This window comes from Bombina bombina, chromosome 3 (genome assembly GCF_027579735.1).
Source record: "Bombina bombina isolate aBomBom1 chromosome 3, aBomBom1.pri, whole genome shotgun sequence".
Classification (NCBI taxonomy): Eukaryota; Metazoa; Chordata; class Amphibia; order Anura; family Bombinatoridae; genus Bombina; species Bombina bombina.
Window position 1 is genome coordinate 1,213,232,575 of NC_069501.1, and position 25,144 is coordinate 1,213,257,718.

The window sequence follows — 25,144 nt, forward strand, 5'->3', positions numbered from 1 at the left end:
GGATTAAACTGCTAAGAAAAGTTTTACTTAACACAACCTAGTTACCATGGGTCCCAGACCGCGTGTCTTGTTGTTATACTTTGTCATGGTAATCATGCAGGCCATATAGACCTCCACCGATAGGAGGAGTTACAGGGCTGAAAGTGCTAAGAATAGTACTACTTAACACAACCTAGTTACCATGGGTCCCAGAACTCATGTTTAATTATTATACTTTGTCAGGGTAATTAGATATCTAACAAATCAATCTAATTATCTTCTATCGATTCTATCTAACTATCAATCTATGTATATCTATCTATCTATCCTATCTATCTATCTATCTATCTATCTCGTGTCCGGACTGTTTTGAGACAGCCACTTGTGTTTTTGAAAAATTTGAAGTAGGAGGACAGACCAATCATCTTCTTCCATCTCCCGGTTCCAAAAATGCAGGCCATATAGACCTCCCCCAATAGGGGGAGTAACAGGTTGTAGTAAACTGTTAAGAATAGTACTGCTTAACACACCACGGGTCACAGACCGCATGTCTTATTGTTATACTCTGTCAGGGAAATTATATATCTTTCAAATATATCTATTTATCTATCAAATCGATCTAACTATCAAACATATCTATCAAATGTATATTGCATCTATTGATCGATGTAATTCGCATCTATAGAATGTATATTACATCTTTTGATTGATGTAATTCGTATCTATCAAATGTATATTGCATCTTTGGATCGATAACATTCGTATCTATCAAATGGATATTGCATCTATTGATCAATGTAATTCGTATATATCAAATGTATATTGCATCTATTGATCTATGTAATTTGTATCGATCATATGTATATTGCATCGATTGAGCTATGTAATCTATGTATCTATCTATCAAATCTATCTATCTCGTGGTTGTGCAAATGGACTGTTTGCGGTTGTTTGCAGTGCGTTACACTTGGAGTTTGGTCTGTCACTGTGAAGCGGGCGTAACCCTTACACTACCTGATAGATACAACATCATAACTGATGTTTTAAAGCACGTTATTGCAAACAATTTAGGAATGTTAGGTGATTTAGGCCCTTTATGGGTTAAAAGCAGACTGCATCAACTATGTAATTTTCCATGGGAGTTTTGACATGGATCCCCCTCCAGCATGCCACAGTCCAGGTGTTAGTCCCCTTGAAACAACTTTTCCATCACTATTGTGGCCAGAAAGTGTCCTTGTAGGTTTTAAAGTTCGCCTGCCTATTGAAGTCAATGGCGGTTTGCGCGGTTCGCCGGTTCGCGAACAATACCGGAAGTTCGAGTCCGCCGTTCTCGAACCGAAATTTTTACGTTTGCGACATCACTACTGCTGAGTCAATGACATGAGACATATGGATGTAACCACCAATCACCAGCTAGCTCTCAGTAGTACACTGTTGCTCCTGATGCTACCTAGGTATGCTTTTCAGTAAAGAATTCTAAATGAAAAAAGTAAACTTAAAATAGTAAATTGCAAATTTTCTTAAAAAAAATGCTCAACCTTAACTATGAAAGTTTAATTTTGTCAGTCATGCCCCTTTAAATGAGATAAACCTCTCTAAAGCAAACAATTATTATTATAATAATTTTAAATTTTACTACTGTAATAAACTTAAAGGGACACTGAACACAATTTTTTTCTTTCATGATTCAGAAAGAGGGGCTGAATAATCATTGTCTGGCGGCATACACTGTTGGCATTTAACATTTAACATTTCACAAGCAGTTTTAGTGAACTGCTTGTGCAATGCCGCTCCCTGCAGTCGCAGCCAATTGGCCGCTAGCAGGGAGTGTCAATCAGCCGATCGTATAGGATCGAGCGGATTGATGTCCGCAGTCTCAGAGGCAGCGGACCAGTTAAGCAGCAGCAGTCTTAAGACAGGGGCATCAGGGGCCATTCGGCCCTTGATAAATCGGTCCCAGAGCATGCAATTTTAAGCAACTTTCCAATTTACTCCTATTATCAATTGTTCTTCATTTTTTTGATATCTTTATTTGAAAAGCAAGAATGGAAGTTTAGAAGCCGGTCCATTTTTGGTTCACAACGTGGGTTGTGCTTGCTGATTGGTGGCTAAATGCACCCACCATTAAATAAGTACTGTCCAGTCTTCTGAACCACAAATTTGCTGGCTCCTTAGCTTTGATGCCTTCTTTTTCAAATAAAGATAGCAAGAGCACAAAGAAAAATTGATAAAAGGATTAAATTAGAACGTTGCTTAAAATTGCCTGCTCTATCTGAATCACGAAAGAAAAAAAATTGGGTTTAGTGTCCCTTTAAGTGGACAGGGAGAGATCAAAATCATGTAACAAAACTAATATTCTGGTGTGTGTACAGTAGAACATATATCTCACCCCTTTTCCAATTGTAAATCTAGACATATCCATTCAACTTCGGATGAATATGTATTTATCCAAATTTTAGCTCGTTCATTCATTTTTCTGCATAACCAGTAGAAAAATATAAATGAGACCAAAATGTTTCAAGTTTATTAGTCGCAGTCATTTCATTTGTATTCAGCACTTTTGACGGCGAAAAAAGGGACAGAGAACACAGGAAAGAGGAAAGGAGCTGAAATTCTTTTGGCAAATCCTCTTATTTGTTTTCAGTGCCAAATCCTCAGGGAACTGCAGTCTGTTGTATCCAAGAGGTTCTAGGCATGTGTTTTTGTCTGCCTACTCCCTTGCAATTGTATTTTTGAGATTTATGTATTGTGAGGCCTACCTAGTTCAGTAAGTCTACTTCCTGATTCCTACTGCTGCTTCTGCTCTGTGGTTGCATGCAAAAAGACAAATAGTATCCAGCACTTTAACCCAGGAACCAGGGGACCAAAGCAAGTAGCTGCCAACTTGCAAAAGACAGTATAAAATACAGACAAGGTGGTCTCCTTATGATATTCCTTCTTTATTGGTGAATATGAGGAACAGGAACAAAAAGTCACAACGTTTTGGGGCTATGCCCCTGAATCATGTGATGAAGGGGCATGATTAAGGGGCATAGCCCCGAAACGTCGTGACTTTCTGCTCTGTGGTTCTCAGGGAACTGCTGGCAACTATGTCCAATATCTAGTTACATATTTGCCCTTCTACTCCCTATTTTTTTAGGTTTATGCACGGTAAGGCCTACCTAGTTCAGTAAGTCTGCTGCCTGCTACTATTGCCACTCCTGCTCCTTCCCTTCCCGCTCCTTGGTGGTCATTACCCATCAATGCCAAATACTCAGGGTACTGCTGGTAGTTGTGTCCAAGAGGATCTATGCATGTGTTTGTCCTCCTCCTCCCTTGAAGGTCTTTTTTTTAGGTCTATGTACTGTGAGACCTACTTAGTTCAGTAGGTCTGCTGCTATTGCCACTTCTACTCCTTCACTTAATGCTGTGTGGTGGTCATCACCTGTCAATGCCAATCCTCAGGATACTGCTGGTAGTTGTGTCCAAGTAGCTCTAGGCATGTGTCTGTCCTCCTCCCTTGGGGTTCAAACCCTTTTGAGGTTTATGTACTGTGATGCCTATTTAGTTCAGTAAGTATGCTGCCTGCTGCTGCTTCCACTTCTTCTCCTGCCCTTCCAGCTCTGTGGTGGTCATCATCAGTTAAAGTAAAAAATTGTATCATACTGTTGGCTGCTTTGTCCAAGGGTCTCTAAGCATGTGTTTTTCCTCCTCCCTTGGAGGTGTATTTTTGTGGTGTGTGTACCAGTGGCCTATCTAGTTAGTAACTCTGCTGCCTCTCCTGCTTCTGACCTTCCTGCTCTGTGGTGTTTATCATCAGTTAAAGTAAAACATTGTAGCATAATGTTGGCTGCTGTGTCCAAGGGTCTCTAAGCATGTGTTTTTCCTCCTCCCTTGGAGGTGTATTTTTGGGGTTTGCGTACAGGAGGCCTACCTAGTTCTAGTTCAATATTTCTGCTGCCTGCTGCTGCCTCTCCTGCTCTTGCTCTTACTGCTCTTTGTTGGTCGTCTTACGTCAATGCCCATTCCTCAGGGAACTGCTGGCCACTGTGTCCAAGGGGCTCTAGGCACGTGCTTGTATTCCTCCCTTAGAGGTGTATTTTTGGAGTTTGTGTACTGGAGGTCTAACTAGTTCAGTAACTCTGCTCAATGCTACTGTCTCTCCTGCCCTGTGGGGGTCATCATCAGTCAATTTTTGATCCTCAGGAACTGCTGACTGCTGTGTCCAAGAGGCTATTAGCACTTTTTTGTTCTTCCCTTGTGGTGTATTTTTGGGGTTTGTGTACTAGATGCCTACCTAGTTAAGTAATTCTGTGGCCTGTTGCTGCCTCTCCTGCTCTGTAGTGGTCTTTATCGGGTAAAGTAAAAAGTCATAGCAAATTGTTGGCCCCTGTGTCCAAGGTACTTTAAGCACGTGGTTGTCCTCCTCCTATGGGTAGGTGTTTCTGGGTAAGCATACAAGAGGCCTACATAGTTCAGTAATTCTGCTGCCTGCTTTCTAGCTGCTGCCCTTCCTGCTTTTTCGGTAGTCATCATCAAATGATGTCAAATATCATAGCAATCTGTTGGTTGCTGTGTCCAATATTTGGGGTTTATTTAGCAGAAGCCTACCTAGTTCCATAAATCTGCTGCCACTCCTGCTCCCATCCTTCCTGCACTATGGTAGACATCATCTGTTAATTCCATTTCCTCCCTTGGAGGTGTATTTTTTAGGTAAATACTTTTCTCTGAATTGAGTCCCTAAGGATAACTAATTACAAACTTGTTATGAAGCAGGTGTGTGAGAAAGTGAGGAATGTGGGTTATTTTGCTTGGGGGATTTTAAAAAGAATGAGAGATTTGAAAAAAAGTAATATTGTACAGAAAGGTTGTAGTGCTGGGAAGTCAAAGGTTAGAAGAGTGGAGACAATAGGGTTGTAGGGAAAGGTAGTACTAGTGAATGCTCCTTCAACAAAGGATATCAAGATAATGAAGCAAATTTTAAAATAGAAGTACATTGGAAAGTTGTTTAAAATCTGAATAATCAAAGATATGTTTTTGGTTTAAAGTCCCTTTATCCAGCAAACAAATGGAGATCTTTTGTAGCGCGATTTTGTGGATGAGACAAGTGATTCCATTAAATAAGCCTACCAGAGATGTAAATAAATTGCAAGCCTTTATCAATCTACATGTCAGGGGAAGTGAAGCATAAAAACATATGTGTACTTTATGCCACAATTTTGAATAGTGAATGCCCGTATTTAAAGGGACATAAAGCATACGGAATCTGTACCAGCTCTTTCTATGCGTACCGAATATCAGTATGAATTTTAACACTCCCAATTTTCATACTGTTTCTGCATATTATTTTATGTGTCTATTCTTGTTTCTACCTTGTAAGGGGGCTTGGATATAAAGAGTGTGCATGCGCACTGATCCCAAACGTATCTTGCACTGCTGTTTGCCATGTGCAAGCATCTGTCACAGTTCATTTTCATAACTACACTCAGATAATTGCTACATATATATGAAAGCAGTTACCCAGTTGAATACACTTCTGAATGAGCGTGCATGCACAATAGGATGCGTTGACATCATGTGTTGTTTGGCTCCCAGCCAAAACAGTGCACAGTGTTTAATGTGCACTGCTTTGGAGGTCTCAACAAAAAGAGCCAAATAACATATGAGCAGCAGCACTGAGAATGGATGGTTTATTTATATAAACTTCCATACAGTTTTTATTTAAACAAATATCTCTCCTACAAATTACATTCACACAGTAAGTATGTTTATAGCCAATTAAGGGTGATATATTACGAGTGGCGCGCTAACAGTTGTACAAGAGTGAAAATGGGGTTATATTGGCTCTTTGTACACATTGGAATACTTTAAAATACTGACGACTCCAGTCACCTGGCTTTATGGCACTTTAAGGGTTCTGCCTTTCTAAACATCTTAAATTTGTAAATGTTGGGAACAACTTGAACAAATTAAACAAATTCCAAGTTTACCAATTCAAAAATGTATTCATGTGCACTTAAAGGGGTCGTTTTAACAAGCCCCGTATTGGCCCCAATACCTCTGTTTCCGTGCAAGCCTTCAGGCTCGCTGGAAACAGGAGTAAAGAAGCAGCGGTCTTAAGACCGCTGCTCCTTAACTTGTCCGATACCTCTGAGGCGGCGGACAGCAATCAGCCCGATCAGATACAATCGGGTTGAATGACACCCCTGCTAGCGGCCGATTGGCCGTGAATGTGAAGGGGGCGGAATTGCACAAGTAATTCTAGTGAAATGCTTGTGCAATGATAAATCAATGTAAAAATTTTTCGATGTGCGACGGATATGATCCGCAATAGCGGATCATGTCCACTGGCACTTTAATAAATCAGCCCCTAAGCATGGTATTTGCATGTTCTTTTTTAGATTAATAATTAAATATTTTAGGATTTTGCAATTCAGTTATATACTTTGATTTAAAGCTTCATTTGTCCTTTAAAATTAATTTCCATGAAGGTAGTTTGAGTAATTACATGTCAAAGTGCTGTCTTGGGGGCATCCATTTTTAAGTTTATTTGGCAAGATTTGTCAAATTCTAACTGTAGGCAGAGATGCTGCCAGTATAAATTACCTTAGTACATGTAATGCAGGGTCAGGAGTCTAATCACTAGTCTCATGTTGTTTGTGGATATCAATAGGGCCATAGGGACAGGGGTCTTTATGTAGAGATATGACTCTCAGGGAGGCTCCAGGAAAAGGGAATATTATGCTTTTTGTGGCTATAGAGCTGACAAAAAAACTGCATGGTAATTTGAGTGTGATATGAGGTTTATTAGAAAGTGCAGAAATCATACAAGCTCTGTTGAAAAGTATAAAAATGGAAAATGAGATGAATAATTTGAGCTTTTCTTTAAGGAAATGCTGTGGGTGACTGGGTTTTGCAAAATGTACTTAGGTGACTTAGTTGATTGACAGGAAGCAATAGTACACAGAAGAGTCAAGAGGAAGCTCTATAGGTGTGAGCACAGAGCCACAGATTGGAGCAGTACTAATAACTAACTGAAGTCCACTGTTTTAGATGTGCTGAGGGAGGGTGGAGTTTGGTGCACAGTATAACAGGAAGTAGCTGAGTGACTGCAGAGCTATGTGCCACAGGAGTAAGGTGTGTGTAGAGGGTAAATGTTGATGACAGAAGAAAGGTAAGGTGATGCATGGGTTAATAAATGCTGCTGTGGTAAAAGGCACTTGTTTTTTCTAAAGTTATGCAATATGAAAAATAAAAATAGTGCTGAAACGATTTTATGGCAATACTGAATGTGAAATAAATAGAATAGCACCATCTACTGGTAAACCTGAATAACACATGTGTCTCAATTAGGGATAGGCGCATGTGTTTATATTTGAATTTGAATGTTAAAACGAATGTTATTGTAGAAATTCGATTTACATAATAGAATGTTGATAAGAACAAATATTCTTAAAAATTCTATTATCAAATGTTATTTTCAGTTTTCGAATGTCACTTTTGCATTTGAATGTGACATTCGAATTCGAATATTACATTTATAAAACACAGTATTAGACTAGAAATACTATTTCAAATTCGTATGTCACATTCAAATTCGAATATTACATTTATAAAACACAGTTGTAGACTAGAAATACTATTTCGAATTCGAATGTTACATTTAAAAAACAGTATTAGACTAGAAATACTTTTCGAATTTGAATGTTACATTCGAATTCGAATGTCACATTCGAATTCAAATGTCACATTTGAATTTGAATAATACTTTTAAAAAACAGTATTAGACTAGAAATACTATTTGGAATTTGACTATCACATTCAAATTCCAATGTCATATTCAAATTCGAATATGACATTTATAAAACACATTTGTAGACTAGAAATACTATTTCGAATTTGAATGTCACATTTGAATATTACATTTAGAAAATGAATGAATACATAGCTAAACATTCTATTATTCGAATGAATATTTTCGAATTTTATTGAAAAATTCAAAAATGAAAATTCGAAAATGAATGTTAGAATGTTATATCAACATTTGAAATTTGATTTGAACGAACAAATGTATCATAATGCTCATGCTATTTTGTGCCTGATTGGGTAAACTATGCAGTCAAAATGGCGACAATAAATTTAATTACCTCATGCATAAAAAATACAAAGGGGGGGGCTTTTTGAAATTAAAACAGTGACCTCCCTAAAAAAATTCCTATAGGAAAAATATGTATTTGCAATAAGAAGGTTCCTTTAATCGAAACTAGGAATATATTTTAATACTATGTATGGTATATTATATTAAACTAGTTCTAAAGCCTGTGTACATGGGCCATTTTCTGCAGTACAATGGAGCCACATGCACGAGATCCCCCGACCATGCCCCTGGAGCACCCACTCCTCACCCGTCACGCCCTTGCCATGCCTGCTCCTGTTCGTTCACTTCCCTGCCACGGGCGCTCCCGTCCGGCCACGCCCCACGCTACACCCGCTCCCGCCCAACCTCTCTGACTGATCCTTCCTTACGGCCAGGTATGTTTGTCCTCGCTCAGTCTTTACTGTGCATGACAACTTCGGACAAACATACCTGGCCTTTTATAATATAGTATGTTGTATTTATTTACACAGAGCCAGATTATGAGTGGCACGCTAATAGTTAAGCGCAAGCGATATCAGGTTTATTCCAGTTGTATGTGCAGTTAAACAGACAGTTTTTTATGCACATAACAGTGCAATAATGAAATGATTCAACATATTAGAGTATTTTCTTTTTGTACTTTTATATCTCTTTAAGTTTGCTGCTCATCATGGCAGTCAAAGAGATAAAACAGGTCACAAATAATATGGGCTAGATTACAAATGGCGCGCTAACTGTTGTGCGTGAGCAATATCAAATTTTTACGCACACCAGAAATAGAGCTCGTATTACAAGTTGAAAGTAAACACGGTCACTTAAGAGCAATTGACGAGCAAAATGACAGGCTTGACAGCAGCAAGATAAAAGAAAAAAACATTGTACACAAAAGTTATATCAAAGAAAATAATACTCACCTTTCCTTAATATGGACCCGGTGGGTGACTGTAGTGTCCAATTGTCAGTATGCCCAAACGCATGCAGCACAGTCCACAAACTAACTAAGTTGTGTGCTTGGTCCTCCTTACTTCTTTTCTTCTCACCGGCAGCTCTCCTCACAGGCTCACACACGTGACTCGGTTGTCGGCTCTTTTCCCGCCCAGACGAAGATGAGAGAAAAGAGAGACAGCGACAGACTCACAGTCACATGATGTGAATCCAGCACCGGACTGCTGATTGGCTGCTTAGAGAGCTGCCCATGGTGGCGCCCACGGAGTCAGCAGTCGGGATTTTTGGGAATACCTTGGGGTACAGGATTTAAAAAAAAATATATATATATCTATATTTTTTTATAATAAACATTATGAAAATAAGTTTTACACGCATAGGACAGGTGAGGTGCTTCCTCACCTGCCTCCTATGACTTCACGTCACTGCAATCAACCCTTGGGGGTATATTTTTGAGGTTGGCATACAAGAGGCCTAAATAGTTCAGTAATTCTGCTGCTTGCCTCTCTAGCTGCTGCCGTTCCTACTTTGTGGTAGTCATCATCAGATAATGTCAAATATCGTAGCAAACTGTTGGCTGCGGTGTCCAATATTTGGGGTTTATTTAGCAGAAGCCTACCAAGTTCCATAAATCTGCTGACTACTGCTGCCACTCCTAATCCCATCTTTCCTACACTATGGTAGACATCATCTGTCAATTCAAATTTCTCAGGGAACTGCTGGCCTCTGTATCCAAGGGACTCTAAACAAAATGCTTCTCCTCCTCCCTTGGAGGTGTATTTTTTAGGTCAGTGTACTGTAATCAGAGGCCCACCTACTTCAGTTCCTTTTCTGTCTAAGGTACAAGATCTCCTGCTCCTACCTTTCTCTGAATTGAGTCTCTAAGGATAACTAACTGCAAAGTTTTTATGAAGCAGGTGTGTGAGAAAGTGAGGAATGTGGGTTCTTTTGCATGGGGGATTTTAAAAAGAATGAGAGAGTTGAAACAAACGTAAGAACAGAAAGGTTGTAGTGCTGGGAAGTCAAAGTTTAGAAGAGTGGAGACAATAGGGTTGTGGAAAAGGGTAGTGCTAGGGTAGGCTCCTTCAATTAAAGATACCAAGAGATTAAAGCAAATGTAAAAATAGAAGTAAATTGAAAGTTGTTTACAATTGTATACTCTATCTTAATCATGAAAGAAAATGTTTGGGTTTCAAGTCCCTTTATTAAGCAAACAAATGGAGACCTTTTGTAGCGTGATTTTGTGGATAAGACAAGGTATTCCAGGAAATAAGTCTACCAGAGATGGAAACAAATTGCAAGCGTTTATCAATCTACATGTCAGGGGAAGTGAAGCATGTGAACATATGTATGCTTTATGCCATTATTTTGAATAGAGCCCTGGTGCAAGATTTTTTTTGCCCACCCCCCCACTGTAATTCTGCAGCCCTCTCCCTTTGCACTACAGAGGAAGGCCCCTAATATGTTATATACAGGTAGCCCTTAATTTACGCCGGGGTTAGGTTCCAGAAGGAATGGTTGTTAATAGAAACAATTGTAAATTGAAACCCACTTTACAATGTAAGTTGGGAGTTTGGTTCCAGGCCCCTCTCAAAATTGACATAAGTAACACCTAATACATTATTTTTAAAGCTTTCAAATGAAGACTATAAATGCTAAACAGCATTATAAACCTAATAAAATAATCACACAACACAGAATGCATCATCAAACTAATTAATTAATTTAATGAACAAAAATATTTTTTTACTTGCATTTTTTTGCAAAAAGGTCTCTGCATTGAAACAGTAGCATACACTTTTAGCTAATATCAGGTCTGCAGCTATTCTATGCATTCCAGTCTGGACTGATTTATAAGCACCCTCACCTCAAGCAGCTGGGATACAAGAAGAAAGGGAAGTTTCCCTCACGGCTGCTAGATCTTGTTGCTTTAAAAGCTGCTCAATAGTTCAGGTCTGATCTGTACACACTGATTAATTTTAGCCTGCTTGGCTTGCATATCTTTGCTGCAACACAATCGGACACCTCCACATACAGGGCCACCTGTACTATGATTTTGTTCTATCACATAAAATTTTATATTTTAATTCGTATCTATCAAATGTATATTGCATCTTTTGATCTATGTAATTCGTACCCGGCCACAATTTCTTTGCACAAAAGGCAATCCCGGTCCCCAACCTGTACTCGATTGTGCAAAAGGAAGTAACATTACCATGGGTCACAGTCCGCACGTCTTTGTAATTCTCTGTCTGGGAAATTATATATATCTATCAAATTATTTATTTATCTATCAAATCTATCTAACTATCAATCGTATCTATCAAATGTATATTGCATCTATTGATCTATGGAATTTGTATCTATCAAATTTATATTGCATCTATTGATCTATGCACTTCATATCTATCAAATGTATATTGCATCTTTTGATCCATGTAATACGTATCTATCAAATGTATATTGCATCTTTTGATCTATGTAATTCGTATCTATCAAATGTATATTGCATCTATTGATCTATGTAATTCGTATCTATCAAATGTATATTGCATCTTTTGATCCATGTAATTCGTATCTATCAAATGTATATTGCATCTTTTGATCTATGTAATTCGTATCTATCAAATGTATATTGCATCTTTTGATCTATGTTATTTGTATCTATCAAATGTATATTGCATCTTTTGATCCATGTAATTCGTATCTATCAAATGTATATTGCATCTTTTGATCTATGTAATTCATATCTATCAAATGTATATTGCATCTTTTGATCTATTTAATTCGTATCTATCAAATGTATATTGCATCTATTGATCTATGTAATTCGTATCTATCAAATGTATATTGCATCTTTTGATCCATGTAATTTGTATCTATCAAATGTATATTGCATCTTTTGATCTATGTAATTCGTATCTATCAAATGTATATTGCATCTTTTGATCTATGTAATTCGTATCTATCAAATGTATATTGCATCTTTTGATCTATGTAATTCGTATCTATCAAATGTATATTACATCTTTTGATCTATGTAATTCGTATCTATCAAATGTATATTGCATCTATTGATCTATGTAATCTATGTATCTATCTATCAAATCTATCGATCTCGTGGCCGGACTGTTTTGTGACAGCCACTTGTGTTTCAGCCAAATTTGAAGTAGGAGGACCGACCAAGCATCTTTTTCCATCTCCCGGTTCCTAAAAATGATCTCTGGGTTCCTAAAAACGATGCCATACCTGTACTCGATTGTGCAAAAGGAAGTCATGGCATATGGGGTCTTAGTTTCATGCTGTCGTGCCTGTTGAGCGTCGGGGACCCTCGTATAAAAAGGCTGAAGGAGAACGACCTGTACTGGGTGTCCAAGCATCTTTTTCCATCTCCCGGTTCCGAAAAATTATCTCCGGATTCCTAAAATCGATGCCATACCTGTACTCGATTGTGCAAAAGGAAGTCATGGCATATGGGGTCTTTCATGCTGTCGTGCCTGTTGAAGGTCGGGGACCCTCTTATAAAAAGGCTGAAGGAGAACAACCTGTACTATGTGTCCAAGCATCTTTTTACATCTCCCCGTTCCTAAAATCCATGCCATATATACGTCCCCTGATAGGGGACACCGCAGTGGAAGGTACCCGGCCACAATTTCTTTGCACAAAAGGCAATCCCGGACCCCAACCTGTACTTGTTTGTGCAAAATGAAGTAACCTTACCATGGGTCCCAGAACACATGTCTTATTGTAATTCTCTGTCAGGGAAATTATACATCTATCAAATCTATCTATTTATCTATCGAATCTATCTAACTATCAATCGTATCTATCAAATGTATATTGCATCTATTGATCTATGTAATTCGTATCTATCAAATGTATATTGCATCTATTGATCTATGTAAATTGTATCTATCAAATGTATATTGCATCTATTGATCTATGTAATTCGTATCTATCAAATGTATATTGCATCTATCGATCGATGTAATTCGTATCTTTCAAATGTATATTGCATCTTTTGATCTATGTAATTCGTATCTATCAAAGACAAAAGGGGAGAAGAGAGGCGCCAAACATAAAACAGTATTGTCACTCCTATACGATAAGACAGGTATGTTCCCCCCCCCCCGATACTGTCAGATACTCACAAGGCGGGCGGCACAGTGGCGTGCCTAGTAACACAAGTCGGGACTGTTCTGAGTCTCCCGACAGACACCCCAAGGCTATTGCGCGTCACACTGGAACTTCCAATCAGCTGCGGGTAATGCCGCTCTACTCCAACTGCCCAAGACCAGCTGTAGATTCCAGCGTCAGGTATTTAGTCTCAGAGTGCGTGTTCGCTCTTGCTGAACAAGATGATCTCACCAGTATCACACACACAACTCTTCAATATCTTGGTTTTCAATACAAGGATGGACTTTTGGGATTTGTTTTCTGTTAAAAACAAAACGGAAACTAGTAACACTAGTATCTATCAAATGTATATTGCATCTATTGATCTATGTCATTCGTATCTATCAAATGTATATTGCATCTATTGATCTATGTCATTCGTATCTATCAAATGTATATTTCATCTTTTGATCTATGTAAATCGTATCTATCAAATCTATATTGCATATATTGATCTATGTAATTCGTATCTATCAAATGTATATTGCATCTTTTGATCTATGTAATTCGTATCTATCAAATGTATATTGCATCTATTGATCTATGTCATTCGTATCTATCAAATGTATATTGCATCTATTGATCTATGTAATTCGTATCTATCAAATGTATATTGCATCTTTTGATCTATGTAAATCGTATCTATCAAATGTATATTGCATCTATTGATCTATGTTATTCGTATCTATCAAATGTATATTGCATCTTTTGATCAATGTAATTTGTATCTATCAAATGTATATTGCATCTTTTGATCTATGTAATTTGTATCTATCCAATGTATATTGCATCTATTGATCTATGTAATCTATGTATCTATCTATCAAATCTATCTATCTCGTGGCCGGACTGTTTTGTGACAGCCACTTGTGTTTCGGCCAAATTTGAAGTAGGAGGACAGACCAATTATCTTCTTCCATCTCCCTGTAACTAAATTCCAGGCCAAATAGACCTCCCCCGATAGGGGGAGTAACAGGTATTAAACTGCTAAGAATAGTACTACTTAACACACCACGGGTCCCAGACCGCATGTCTTATTGTAATACTCTGTCAGGGAAATTATATATCTATCAAATCTATCTATTTATCTATCAAATCTATCTAACTATCAATCGCATCTATCAAATATATATTGCATCTATTGATCTATGTAATTCGTATCTATCAAATGTATATTGCATCTATTGATCTATGTAAATCGTATTTATCAAATGTATATTACATCTATTGATCTATTTAATTTGTATCTATCAAATGTATATTGCATCTATTGATCTATGTAATTTGTATCTATCATATGTATATTGCATCTTTTGATCGATGTAATTCGTATCTATCAAATGTATATTGCATCTATTGATCTATGTAATCTATGTATCAATCTATCAAATCTATCTATCTCGTGGCCGGACTGTTTTCTGACAGCCACTTGTGTTTCGGCCAAATTTGAAGTAGGAGGACAGACCAAGCATCTTCTTCCATCTCCCTGTTCCTAAAATCCAGGCCATATAGACCTCCCCCGATAGGGGGAGTAACAGGTATTAAACTGCTAAGAATAGTACTACTTAGCACACCACGGGTCCCAGACCGCATGTCTTATTGTAATACTCTGTCAGGGAAATTATATATCTATCAAATCTATCTATTTATCTATCTATCGAATCTATCTATCAATCGTATCTATCAAATATATATTGCATCTATTGATCTATGTAATTCGTATCTATCAAATGTATATTGCATCTATTGATCTATGTAATTCATATCTATCAAATGTATATTGCATCTTTTGATCTATGTAAATCGTATCTATCAAATCTATATTGCATCTATTGATCTATGTAATTCGTATCTATCAAATGTATATTCCATCTTTTGATCGATGTAATTCGTATCTATCAAATGTATATTGCATCTATTGATCTATGTAATTCGTATCTATCAAATGTATATTGCATCTATTGATCTATGTAATTCGTATCTATCAAATGTATATTGCATCTTTTGATCTATGTAAATCGTATCTATCAAATCTATATTGCATCTATTGATCTATGTTATTCGTATCTATCAAATGTATATTGCATCTTTTGATCTATGTAATTCTTATCTATTAAATGTATATTGCATCTATTGATCTATGTAATCTATGTATCTATCTATCAAATCTATCTCGTGGTTGTGCAAATGGACTGTTTGCGGTGCGTTACACGGGGAGTTTGGTCTGTCACTGTGAAGCGGGCGTAACCCTTACACTACCTGATCGATACAACATCATACCTGATGTTTTAAAGCATGTTATTCCAAACAATTTAGGAATGTTAGGTGATTTAGGCCCTTTATGGGTTAAAACCAGACTCTGCATCAACTATGTAATTTTCCGTGCTAGTTTTGCCATGGATCCCCCTCCGGTATGCCACAGTCCAGGTGTTAGTCCCCTTGAAACTACTTTTCCATCACTATTGTGGCCAGAAAGAGTCCCTGTGGGTTTTAAAATTCGCCTGCCTATTGAAGTCAATGGCGGTTCGCTGGTTCGCGAACAGTAGCAGAAGTTCGAGTCCGCCGTTCGCAAACCAAAATTTTTAGGTTTGTGACATTACTAGTGGCAACAGACACAAGTTGTTATTAAAGCAAGAATTGTACTGGATATACAGATTAAAGACACTCTCACCTTTAGGCTTAAATCGTGAGTGGGATTTGAGTTATTTTATTGAATGAGGCTGCAATAAATAAAATATTTATGCAATGTGTTTTGCTTTATATACTTGTAATAATCACTAGTTTTCCCTGGTATTGTGTTCATTTCAAATTATGTGTAGGGACTACTAACATTGATGGGATTATCTTAAGCATTTTGAACACAGTTAGAACTATTGTCAGGTTGCGCACTTTCTTTATTGGTCATATAGTTTATACATACTTTAACGGTTTGACTGTCTATATGTTATAAACACTAACCTTTTGAGATTGAGGTAAGCTAGTATTTTTTCATCAATACGCATATTATGTATATTATGCTTACTAAGGCCTAGATTTGGAGTTTGGCGGTAGATGGGCTGTTAACGCTCCGCGGGCTTTTTTCTGGCCGCACCATAAAATTAACTCTGGTATCGAGAGTTCAAACAAATGCTGCGTTAGGCTCCAAAAAAGGAGCGTAGAGCATTTTTACCGCAAATGCAACTCTCGATACCAGAGTTGCTTACGGACGCGGCCAGCCTCAAAAACGTGCTCGTGCACGATTCTCCCATAGAAAACAATGGGGCTGTTTGAGCTGAAAAAAAACCTAACACCTGCAAAAAAGCAGCGTTCAGCTCCTAACGCAGCCCCATTGTTTCCTATGGGGAAACACTTCCTACGTCTGCACCTAACACTCTAACATGTACCCCGAGTCTAAACACCCCTAACCTTACACTTATTAACCCCTAATCTGCCGCCCCCGCTATCGCTGACCCCTGCATATTTTTTTTAACCCCTAATCTGCCGCTCCGTAAACCGCCGCAACCTACGTTATCCCTATGTACCCCTTATCTGCTGCCCTAACATCGCCGACCCCTATATTATATTTATTAACCCCTAATCTGCCCCCCTCAACGTCGCCGACACCTGCCTACACTTATTAACCCCTAATCTGCCGAGCGGACCTGAGCGCTACTATAATAAAGTTATTAACCCCTAATCCGCCTCACTAACCCTATCATAAATAGTATTAACCCCTAATCTGCCCTCCCTAACATCGCCGACACCTAACTTCAATTATTAACCCCTAATCTGCCGACCGGAGCTCACCGCTACTATAATAAATGGATTAACCCCTAAAGCTAAGTCTAACCCTAACACTAACACCCCCCTAAGTTAAATATAATTTTTATCTAACGAAATAAATTAACTCTTATTAAATAAATTATTCCTATTTAAAGCTAAATACTTACCTGTAAAATAAATCCTAATATAGCTACAATATAAATTATAATTATATTATAGCTATTTTAGGATTAATATTTATTTTACAGGCAACTTTGTAATTATTTTAACCAGGTACAATAGCTATTAAATAGTTAAGAACTATTTAATAGTTACCTAGTTAAAATAATAACAAATTTACCTGTAAAATAAATCCTAACCTAAGATATAATTAAACCTAACACTACCCTATCAATAAAATAATTAAATAAACTACCTACAATTACCTACAATTAACCTAACACTACACTATCAATAAATTAACTAAACACAATTCCTACAAATAAATACAATTAAATAAACTAGCTAAAGTACAAAAAATAAAAAAGAACTAAGTTACAAAAAATAAAAAAATATTTACAAACATAAGAAAAATATTACAACAATTTTAAACTAATTACACCTACTCTAAGCCCCCTAATAAAATAACAAAGCCCCCCAAAATAAAAAATTCCCTACCCTATTCTAAATTAAAAAAGTTACAAGCTCTTTTACCTTACCAGCCCTGAACAGGGCCCTTTGCGGGGCATGCCCCAAGAATTTCAGCTCTTTTGCCTTCTTCCATCCGGTGCGGAGCGGGTCCATCTTGAAGCAGGCGATGCGGATCCATCCTCTTCTTCCGTTGTCTCCCGACTAATGACGGTTCCTTTAAGGGACGTCATCCAAGATGGCATCCCTCGAATTCCGATTGGCTGATAGGATTCTATCAGCCAATCGGAATTAAGGTAGGAATTTTCTGATTGCCTGATGGAATCAGCCAATCAGAATCAAGTTCAATCCGATTGGCTGATCCAATCAGCCAATCAGATTGAGCTCGCATTCTATTGGCTGTTCCGATCAGCCAATAGAACGCGAGCTCAATCTGATTGGCTGATTGGATCAGCCAATCGGATTGAACTTGATTCTGATTGGCTGATTCCATCAGCCAATCAGAAAATTCCTACCTTAATTCTGATTGGCTGATAGAATCCTATCAGCCAATCGGAATTCGAGGGACGCCATCTTGGATGACGTCCCTTAAAGGAACCGTCATTAGTCGGGAGACAACGGAAGAAGAGGATGGATCCGCGTCGCCTGCTTCAAGATGGACCCGCTCCGCACCGGATGGAAGAAGATCGAAGATGCCGCTTGGAGAAGATGTTTGCCGGTCCGGATGTCCTCTTCTTGCCGGATAGGAGGAAGACTTTGGAGCCTCTTCTGGACCTCTTCAGCACCGGATGATGGATCGCCAACCCCCGCTTGGGTTGGATGAAGATGTTGGAGCCAGGACGGATCGGTGATACCTGGATGGTGAAGACAAGGTAGGAAGATCTTCAGGGGCTTAGTGTTAGGTTTATTTAAGGGGGGTTTGGGTTAGATTAGGGGTATGTGGGTGGTGGGTTGTAATGTTGGGGGGGGGTATTGTATTTATTCTTTTACAGGCAAAAGAGCTGAAATTCTTGGGCCATGCCCCGCAAAGGGCCCTGTTCAGGGCTGGTAAGGTAAAAGAGCTTGTAACTTTTTTAATTTAGAATAGGGTAGGGAATTTTTTATTTTGGGGGGCTTTGTTATTTTATTAGGGGGCTTAGAGTAGGTGTAATTAGTTTAAAATTGTTGTAATATTTTTCTTATGTTTGTAAATATTTTTTTATTTTTTGTAACTTAGTTCTTTTTTATTTTTTTGTACTTTAGCTAGTTTATTTAATTGTATTTATTTGTAGGAATTGTGTTTAATTAATTTATTGATAGTGTAGTGTTAGGTTAATTGTAGGTAATTGTAGGTAGTTTATTTAATTATTTTATTGATAGGGTAGTGTTAGGTTTAATTATATCTTAGGTTAGGATTTATTTTACAGGTAAATTTGTTATTATTTTAACTAGGTAACTATTAAATAGTTCTTAACTATTTAATAGCTATTGTACCTAGTTAAAATAAATACCAAGTTGCCTGTAAAATAAATATTAATCCTAAAATAGCTATAATATAATTATAATTTATATTGTAGCTATATTAGGATTTATTTTACAGGTAAGTATTTAGCTTTAAATAGGAATCATTTATTTAATAAGAGTTAATTTATTTCGTTAGATGTAAATTATATTTAAGTTAGGGGGGTGTTAGTGTTAGGGTTAGACTTAGCTTTAGGGGTTAATCAATTTATTAGAATAGCGGTGAGCTCCGGTCGTCAGATTAGGGGTTAATAATTGAAGTTAGGTGTCGGCGATGTTAGGGAGGGCAGATTAGGGGTTAATACTATTTATTATAGGGTTAGTGAGGCGGGTTAGGGGTTAATAACTTTATTATAGTAGCGCTCAGGTCCGCTCGGCAGATTAGGGGTTAATAAGTGTAGGCAGGTGTCGGCGACGTTGAGGGGGGCAGATTAGGGGTTAATAAATATAATATAGGGGTCGGCGGTGTTAGGGGTAGCAGATTAGGGGTACATAGGGATAACGTAGGTGGCGGCGCTTTGCGGTCGGAAGATTAGGGGTTAATTATTTTAAGTAGCTGGCGGCGACGTTGTGGGGGGCAGGTTAGGGGTTAATAAATGTAATACAGGGGTCGGCGGGGTTAGGGGCAGCAGATTAGGGGTACATAAGTATAACGTAGGTGGCGGTCGGCAGATTAGGGGTTAAAAATTTTAATCGAGTGGCGGCGATGTGGGGGGAGCTCGGTTTAGGGGTACATAGGTAGTTTATGGGTGTTAGTGTACTTTAGGGTACAGTAGTTAAGAGCTTTATGAACCGGCGTTAGCCAGAAAGCTCTTAACTCCTGCTATTTTCAGGCGGCTGGAGTTTTGTCGTTAGAGCTCTAACGCTCACTTCAGAAACGACTCTAAATACCGGCGTTAGAAAGATCCCATTGAAAAGATAGGATACGCAAATGGCGTAGGGGGATCTGCGGTATGGAAAAGTCGCGGCTGAAAAGTGAGCGTTAGACCCTTTAATCACTGACTCCAAATACCAGCGGGCGGCCAAAACCAGCGTTAGGAGCCTCTAACGCTGGTTTTGACGGCTACCGCCGAACTCCAAATCTAGGCCTAAGTGTTTCTCCCTTCACATTGGTAATGTAAATGACTTATATTCACTATTAATTTTATTGTACTGTTATACTTTTGCTTTTATAATTGTTTAATTGTTTGTTGCTGTCCCTTTAAATAGGGGGTTTGCATCTGCAAACGTATACTATGATTAAGTGCTCCTGAGAGCATGAAACTAGTCAGGATGTTTGCCGGCTACATACCTGTATTTTAACTTGTCTCAATAAACCTAATTTCTTTTATTATATCAGCCCATCTCATTGATACCTCTTGTTGTGCGGCTGTTCTTCTTTTTTTGTTGGTTTATATTTTACTATTATTATTTATATAAGTTACAGATAAAAGTTACTTATATTTACAGTGCTCCTCAATAATTTTCATCCAAGTAATATCGAGGAACCTCCAGCTAATAGTCTTACTGGAGCTATCATATCAGCTCAATTCAATCTTGCTGCCTGACTATGAAAACTGACAACATCTAGGTATGAGAGAGTTTTATTGACTGTGCTTTTCTGTCATTTCATAATAATATTCTGACATACATAAGTCAATTCATCCATGTGTGAATATCATAGCTTGTTATGTTTATGGGTTGATATGACGCAGTTGTTATGCTGTGTCATTTTTTAGCAAGTATTTTCACATTGTCTATTTGTGGCATCATTTGTTTATATGGCGATGATCATCTCTTCTTTTTCGTCAACATTTTTTGTTGGCCATTTCTGATGTGGTTTGGTGACTTTTTCCCCCTTATATTCTTCTGGGTTGCCTCCATCTCTGCCCAAGTATTGACTTTGTCTTATGGGTGTGCTTGAATTTTTGATGCAGTTTTTCCAGGACTAATCTGCTGCCTTGTGAATTCTAGACAACTTCTTTGGCTTACGTTTCTGTACCTCTACTGATAGCTTGGTTTTGACCCTGGCCTGTCGGCTTTGCCTTCACCATTCCAAAAACTGTTTGGTCACATCCTAGGATTCATCCACTGTGTTGAGAAGGTGTTGATTTAAAGTCACTTCTCAGCTGCTGGGTCCTAACCTAGATAGACTTTAACATGGTCCTCACTTAGCTATTCTCTAGTTCTAATAAGCATCTTTGAACTGTTTTGGCTTAAAGGGACAGTCTGCAGCAGAATTGGTTTAAAAAGATAGATAATCCCTTTATTACCCATTCCCCAGTTTTGCATAACCAACATGGTCATATTAATATACTTTTTGCCTCTGTGATTACCTTGTATCTAAGCTTCTCCAAACTGCCTCCTTATCTCAGTGCTATTTTCAGACTTGCATTTTAACCAGTCAATGCTGACTCATACGTAACTACACAGGAATGAGTACAGTGTTATTTATATGAAAAACATTAACTAGCACTGTCTAGCTATGAAAAGCTAATAAAATGCACTTAGATAAGGCAGGCCAGTAGGAGCTTAGAAACAGGCAGAGATTTAGAGTTTTAAAGGTTATAAAATATATTAATATAACAATGTTGGTTGTGCAAAGCTGTGGAATGGGTATTAAAGGTGCTACCTATCTTTTTTTTTTTTTTTTTTTTTTTTTTTTTTTTATTGTTTTGTTCTCCCTTTTTTTTTTTTTTTTTTTTTTTTTTTTTTTTTTTTAAACAGGCTTTATTGAAAATATCAGACATCGATACAATATATAAAAAAGAACAGAAATACTTCGCAAAATAATGTGGCTCACAAAAGCAGAGAGAAGTAAAACTGTAAACAAAGTCCGTCTTGGCTCTTGTCCCCTAGTGGGAAAAGAGGTGTTTTTGTTCTCCAATAGTAGCTTTCAAAAATATTAGTATCAGTTCTTGAGTCCAATCTAATCCGCAAAGCCTGACAATTTTACAGTTCAAAAAATTTGTAACATTAGAAAATATTCAATCCAACATCAATCTTATAAGACAAAATTGTGTATAACTGGTAAAGTTCTAGGGAGGATGAATAAAGAGAGAGAAGTAAAGAGAAAGAGGGGGAAGAATCCGTGAGGGAGAGGAAAGAAAAGGAAAGGTAGAGAGAAGAAAAAAAAAAAAAAAAAAAAAAAAAATTTAAAAATTCTGGTTTGGGGTTAAAGGGCGTCTACAGAGTAAACCCAAGTCCACCCTGTGATGGTAGTTAAGGTAGGGTGTCATTCCATGTTGCTAACATCGTCTCATGGGTTCCTAGTTGTTTAATTTTTAGATAATGTAGTCTTTCCAGGTTCAGTAGTTCCTCTACTGTGGAGTGCCATTCGTCAAGAGTGGGAATTCTTGGGGATTTCCATCTCTTAGGAATAAGCTTCTTGGCGCTTGTGAGCATAATTAGCATGAGGGCTGCAGTGGGAGCGTCTCTAGTCTTGGGGAGCTGTAAGAGTAAAACTGTCTCAGGGGTGTGTGGGATAGGGGTATGTAATTTGTGTGACATAGCGTCAAGTACAGTTGTCCAGTAACCCTGTAGCTTAGGGCATGTCCACCATATGTGAAGAAGTGTGCCATGACCACCGCAGCCCCTCCAACACAAGGGGCTGGCTGATGGGAAGAGCCTATGTAGCCTCACCGGGGTGTAGTACCACCTGGTTAACAACTTAAGGTGTATTTCTTGAACTGTCGCTGAGACTGAGGATCTTTTTGTTAGAGTAAATGCTCTTAACCATGCCTCCTCGTCTATTGTATTGTTTAGATCACTACACCAGGCCCGTGTATAGGCAGGGAGCTGGACATCAGGCGGGAGAAGTAAAAGTTTGTAAACTTTAGAGATCAGCCTTCTAGGTGAGGAAACGGCCACGCATAGGGCTTCAAACGGAGTAAGCTCTCTTCCGAAGCTCTCCTTACGTTTGTGTTGTAGTAGAAAGTGTGATAGCTGGTGATACCTAAGCCAGGATTGAAAAATTTCTCCATGTTGTTCTGCAAGATCACGTTGCGAGCGGAGCTTTCCTGCATCAAGAGCAGAGTGCAAGATACCGTCACGAAGGCTGTAGCTAGAGCCCAGTCGCGTGCCTAAGGTATAATATGGTAACTCGGGGTTTTCTATGATAGGTATCATTGGGGAATAAATCGACGAAATGTGAGTGCTAGTGGCTAGAAGTTTATCCCATTCCTGTAAGGTTGTGAGGGTTAGGTGGTATTTAAATATCAGTTTGGGGCGGCGAGAGACAGGTATCCACGCCATGGCGCCAATGTTATTTTGTTTAAAAATTTGACCATCTAATCTGACCCATTGTTTTTGCGTCGTGTTTCTGGACCATTCGATCAGTCTCTGTAGTAATATAGCTCGTCTATATCTAGACAAGTCCGGAAATCCCAGCCCGCCTCTGTCACGAGGGAGGTATAAGGTTTTCCTAGGAACCCTAGGTCTTGTACCAGACCATACAAACTGTTCAATGGAGCTTTGTAATTGGGCTATAAAGTCTTTGGGTAAGGAGATAGGAACCGTTTGCATTATGTAAAGAATGCGGGGTAAAATATTCATTTTGATTAAGCCAATTTTCCCTAGCCATGACAACATTTTATTTCTCCAGGAGGATAAGTCATTGGTAATTTCCTTTTTTATTGTTAAATAATTGTTTTTGAAGAGGTCAGCTGAATTGGCAGATAGGTATATACCCAAATACTTCAGCTTGGAAGGTGCTATTGTGATCTTGTGAGTTAAGGCTAAGTTCTGTATTTGTTCTGAAGGGGCATTAATATTCAATAATTCGGATTTAGATAAGTTTAAGTGGAAGTTTGAAAGTCTCCCGTATTGCTCTAGTTCGCGCAGTAGCTCTGGAACAGATGTTTCCACATCTGTGAGTGTGTACAGAATGTCATCCGCATAGAGCGCTTGTTTAATTTCGATTTCGCCAACTCGCAGCCCCGTGATCAGTGGGTTCTCTCTCACCTTGTGCGCTAGCGCTTCAATAGACAGAGCAAAAAGAAGCGGGGATAGGGGGCAACCCTGCCTAGTCCCATTCGTGATTTTAAAAGTTTCTGAGAGCGTGCCATTAACCCGAATTCGTGCGTTTGGTTTTGAGTATAATGCGAAAGCCATATTAATAAAGGGTTCGCCGAAGTTCATGGCTGTCATGACTCGGCGCAGAAAAAGCCAATCGACGCGGTCGAAGGCCTTCTCCGCGTCGGTCGAAAAGAGGACCATGGGCGTGCCTCCGATTTGGGCGTGGTTGATTAGTTGAATCACCTTGTTCGTGTTGTCACGCGCTTCTCGGCCGGGTATAAAACCGACCTGGTCAGAGTCGACCAGATCGGGAAGGAATTTGTTAAGTCTCTTTGCCAAAACCTTGGCAAAGATCTTCACGTCAGAGTTGAGCAGGGAGATAGGGCGAAAATTGGCAGGGGAAGTAGGGGGCTTTCCGGGCTTAGGTATGACCGCAATATGGGCCTCTAGCATCGAGCTTGCAAGTGCCGGTTCGTATATAAGAGAGTTAAATAGGTTTAGCATATGAGGTCCCAGAATCTCCAGGAATGTCCTGTAGTATCTAGGAGTAAACCCATCTGGGCCAGGGCTCTTCCCACCAGGGAGGTCTTTTATGGCCTGGGAGAGTTCGTCGATGGTGATAGGAGCGTCGAGGGAGTCCCTATCCTCGCCGCTCAGTCGGGGTAGTCCTATTTTGGATAAGTAGTTGTCTATTGACTTTTGCCTGTCGGTTGCGTGATTAGCTTGGTGTGACAAGTCTTGTTTGTGTGCAATGTTGTAGAGCTTAGAGTAGTAAGCGCGGAAGGAGTTCGCTATTTGCTTGCTTCCCTTCAACGCTGTACCATCCAAGTCCTGTATGAGGTGAATATGTGTTTTGAGTTGCTCTCTGCGTATACTTCTGGCTAATAATTTGCCTGGTTTGCTACCCCCTTCGTAATATAGTTGTTTTGTTACCATCAGTCTACGGTGAAAGGTCTCAAGTTGGTGTTTTTTGAGTTGTTGTTTAGCACAATCTAAGGATTTGCTAACCTCTTTATTGTTAGGGTCACTTTTATGGGTGGTTTC